This window comes from Chaetura pelagica, unplaced genomic scaffold, assembly GCF_000747805.2.
Source record: "Chaetura pelagica isolate M959 unplaced genomic scaffold, ChaPel_1.0 scaffold103, whole genome shotgun sequence".
Classification (NCBI taxonomy): Eukaryota; Metazoa; Chordata; class Aves; order Apodiformes; family Apodidae; genus Chaetura; species Chaetura pelagica.
The window spans coordinates 1,208,523-1,213,492 of NW_009953004.1; positions in this window are offsets into that span (position 1 = coordinate 1,208,523).

The following is a 4,970-nucleotide window of genomic DNA, read 5'->3' on the forward strand; positions in this document are numbered from 1 at the left end:
GAGGTAACACCAGCGAAACTTACCCACTTGGGATATTTGTGATACTGGGGGAGAAACAAAACAAAGACAATTGTGGCTGAAGATTAGAGAATGCCAGTTAGGATGGCAGCTAAGTTAGACAGACAGGAAAACCTGCCAGCTTTGGAGCCACCCTTCTTTCATGCCCCAGCAGGAAGCTGTACCTATTCACAAAGTTTTTGCAAGGAACAGAAAGCAAAATGAAGGGATATGAAAAGATTTCTGGCTTTGCTACTCATGTTCTTGCATAGGAAAGGCAACACAGTCTGAGCAGCAATGAAGTTGTGCAGAGCATGGGAATGCCAGGATGCAGTTAAGGCATGGAGCTGCTGCAAGGAAAGCATTCTGATTTACAGAAAATAAATGCCAATATTTTCACCTTTCTAAAAACCTTAAGATTCTGATCTTGTCTTACAGTTTTGCATATTACCTAGTAGTAAGGAAAAGAATAATTTAAGGTAAATGTTAAAATAATGTGCTTAAGACTTTTTGGGGAATGGGAAATATATCCAGGACTTCTAATTTGTTAGTTAGTGGCACAGTGGCCAGTTTTCCATAGCTGCATTTATTTTCATCCTTTACAGAACAAGTTATAAAGAAGGCCACTGCATTTCTGAAGGCAAACCAGTTCAGCTGTTAGGGTCAATAAGATAACAAAGGAAGACCAAGTGAAAAGAAACAAGTGACAACAGAATGGGCTCAGAAGGTGGCTACATAGCCAGTCCTTCAGTATTTGATGGACCTTGGCATAGTGGGAAGCCCAGTGCCTTGTTGCCTTTGTGCAGTGCTGCCAGGGTCAGGGGGACCAAGTGGCTCTCCCTGAGAACTGAGCCTTCCCTTCCATCTCATTCTGCACATAACTGGTTTAACAAGAATGCAGATTCTTACTGCACAGTGCAAAACTGGATGCAATTTGTTGTTTTCTCTCTTTTAATTATTGGCTTGTTCAGGGGAAAAAAAACCACAATGGCAGTTAGGGCACAACAAGCTCTACATCTTATGATGCCCTGAAGAATCTTCATCATTACAGTCAAGAGAAATTCATGGTCCTACCAGCAGCATTAGATTTGGAACCATAGCTCACCAGCATGTGGAGGGAGATCATGACAAAGTGCAGCAAACATCACAAATGACTGAGTGAGCCAAATGGACAATGAGAAGCAAGAACTACTTGGCAGAATCTGTCTTTGACAACCCTTGCTCAGAAATACGAAAAAATGTAGCCCCTTACCCCTCTTTTCCTTTGATACAGATTTAAACCATCCTGGGAAGGAAACAAGGAAGAATTTGTAATTTCCTTATGAGTTTCTTCTGAGGAAGGGAAGCTTTTTATGATAGGAGCTTCTTGTCATTTAGGCACAGGACATATGGTTAATTACAATTTAAGCAACACTCGGAAGCAGCTCTGTAAACTGTAGAATCAGGTATTCACAAAAAGTTGTCATCAATTACATAGCAAAAAAATCAGATGCTAATATAATGTTTTGTTTCATAATCACCTTCTCTACCTTTTTTTTTTTTGCAGTAACTTTTAGTGCTTTTTCATAGCTATGGCTATTTCCTCTGTGTCCCAGCCCACAAGGTCTTACTGATCTCTCAGCATTTGGATTGTCCACCAATCATGCAGCATTCCAAGACATTCCAGATCCAGGAAGCTCTGGTATTTAGTATTGCTGTAAAGAGATAAGTATTCAATTAGTAGCATGACACACACTCCCCAGGATGCTGGCTATTAAAATAATTGGTATCTACTAAAACTACATTTATATATTTATTAGTATGTGAATATATGTGCTTTTAATGAATGTCTACTCAGCAACAGCTTTGGGAGATTAGTTTCATGCAAATAACTGAATGTATTAAGATTTTGTGCACACATATGGAAGCAGGTTTTGAAATATCTAAAAACATTTCAGCAAGGCCAGCTAGACAGCAGCAACAGCAGGACATTTTGTTGCTATTGAGGTGTTTGTAAAACAAACAAACAAACAACAGAAGGGAGTTTCTGTGGCTTAATCAGGAGGGCCAAAGAAGTCACAGGGCTATCGTGGCTATCGTAGCCCTTCCTATCGTGGAAGTCAAAACATGATGAAAACGTTGCAAAATGTATCCAGTCTAGAATGGAATGGCAGGTATGCAATATTCCTGAGGAAAACACTCCTCTAGTGAACGGTGGGTTTAGGCTTCTTATTTGTTCACACCTTTACTTAGTGACATAACTACTACCGATACGAATTATGGTAATTTGTTCCCAGTGCCTAGAAAGAAGCATATACAATATATATATATTGGTATCTATTAATACATACCTGACACTGGCTGTCCTCTGCATAACCTGCACAAGGCAAATTGTTGCTCAGAGAGCCAAACCTCTCCTACTGAGTTCCCTGCTTAGAAAAATGAGCTGTTGCTGCATCTGGTCTCCTTGAGGGCTGAGGAGGCATGGAACTGTGCAAAAGAAAAAAAAAGAGGCTATAAAAATATGCATACTAATATACTGCAAATTACATGAAATGCTTAAGCTGAAGTCTAAAAATAATAAAGCTCACTACTGGATGGGTAGCACTGAGGCTATAACAGTAAGACATCTGAATCTTCTAAGTTCATTTTACTGTCAAACCTCCATCCTGTAAACACAGATAAAAGTGAATGAAAAGAAGCAACATCTTCTCTGAGCTTTTTTTTGTACACTGCTACACTAAACAGTGCCATATCTAATATCTGATTTTCTATATGCCTATGATTCTTTTGAAAATGTTTTTAAATTCATGATAGGTACAACTTCAACATTTTCAATGTTTATCTTTTAAAAACTCAGACTTTCTTGATGAACCAGAATACCAGAAAGCTCCAGTCTGTCTCTGCAGTTGAACCCTGCTTAAGAGGAAAATGTTCTGCTGTTGTTTTGTTGCCTAATGGCAGATGAGCTCTCTGCAAAGGAGGGGTAGGAGCTGGGACAGTTAATGGTGCTAGTTAGGGGGATTCAAGTGGGGAAGCACAACTAAGGAAACTGTGTTTTTATACAGCAATGGAAAGGAATACTTTTGTAATTATTAGAGGAAAACCATACAAGCCTTTGGATAAATCAGTATTTTAGGATTTCACTTCAGAAACAAGAGAAATACACACTGACTTTTTCCTTTTGGTGATACTTTAGGAAAACAGACTAAGTCTGCTCACAAGCTGGTAAATGTAATTTTTTGTGCTAGTTCATGTTGAGTAGCCATGTAGAAAACAGTCCCAGAATTCCTGCAGCTATGCTGTTGGAATTATGCAAGGTAGAGGAGAATAAAAAAAATAATTCAGAAAAATAACCTCTTTCTTTCAAAGACTCAAGCCACAAATCAGTAAATCCAGAATTAGTTAAAAATTAAACAGCACCATCTCCTGGTGAAGGAAGGCTGATGCCTCATTTTTTTCCCCTACTGCATGCCCAAGATCCATCATTTCCTGTTAAATATATTTGTAAAGTATTAGTATCAGACTAGATTATTTCCTTTCTTTGCTCAGATAGCCTATTGTGTCTTTTCAGACATTATACACTCCTTATAGATGTAAAATAATCTCTTAAAGTACCGAATGAGGAAACAACCCCCCCCCCACAAACACATTCCTGTTCAGATTTCTTTGTATTTTATTTCTTGTTCAGAAGGAATCCTGTAATCACAGGCATCCACCATCAAGCTGTGTTGGTTAATTCCTCTCTTTTTCAAGTGTTTCCTTTCTCAGAAAATAACAGAAAATACTCCTCTGGTAAGGATGAACATTTATAACAACTGAACCTTAGCACACCCCCACAGTGTCATCTTCCCCTTTTTTTAAATTAAAGTCTTTTAAAAACTCCCAACATTCACTGTGCAACAAGACCCTGAAGCTGCAATGACCTCAATGGGAATGCCTGACCATCCTGAAGAACTTTTTAAGAATAAATGGGGATATACTCAATGTTTGTCAAAGATGAACTGCACTGAAGTTTTAGTTAGCACCGGAATTGCTTTTCAGGTTGGTGCTCTCCAAATTTCTCCATAACTGCTAAAATCCCTACGGATTTCTTCATTTGACAGGAGCTGGCTGCTTGTGAAAACATGCCAAATACAGTTCCACTAAAAGCAAAAGGTAAACTTCAGCATTTACTTTTCAAAGAATAAAAGGTGATCTGTAAAAAGCAATGCCTAGCAATTTCTTCAAAGAACACTGCTGTGGCTGAAAGCCCAACAACTCAGAGCACAGAGTCTGACTGACTCTCAGCCCAGCCAGCAGATTGCTTTACAGGAGAGCCCACAAATTAACAGAGAAATTAACACGTACCTCATCATACAAATGGTGTGACCTTCCTCAGAGCTGAGGAGTGTGAGGCACCAGTTCATAGAGCTGACCTTGTTCTGCTGTTGACAGGCCTGTCCCCTCTGGTTCCAGCTCACAGCTGCTGAGTGCTGCTCCTTCAGGTGTCCCACACACACCTTTCCCTAAGGCTTTTGAGTGTGATTGAGACAGAGATGCAGAAATGTGATCTGCAGTTTTTACTTGGGTGAGTTGTTCAAATGAGGGGATTACAAACCCCAAACGACTGGCTTCGTGTCACATGCTGGTCTGTTACTGAACACAACAGGCCTGGACTAGGCCTCAGGGGCCATAAGCAGGTTCTTCTTCTAGTGCCTACTCAGGTAACAACAAATAAACCCAATGCCATTAAAGCTGTGTATGCTGTCAGCTGTAGACTTCCCAGCAAGCCCATTTCCTTCTCTTACTGTCTTAGTTTATGAAACACAGCACGATTTAGTGGAAAGCTATACATTCTATAACTACAGTCCAGAGAGACTACACTGAGACTCATTTAATTTCCTCAAGTAGAAAGCTACAACTAAAGCAAAGTTACTGACCAAAATGAATGGTGGAAGCTGGTCATCTGCTCAGTAGCTTTAATCTGAACTTCAGATCTGCTGCAAGAGGGC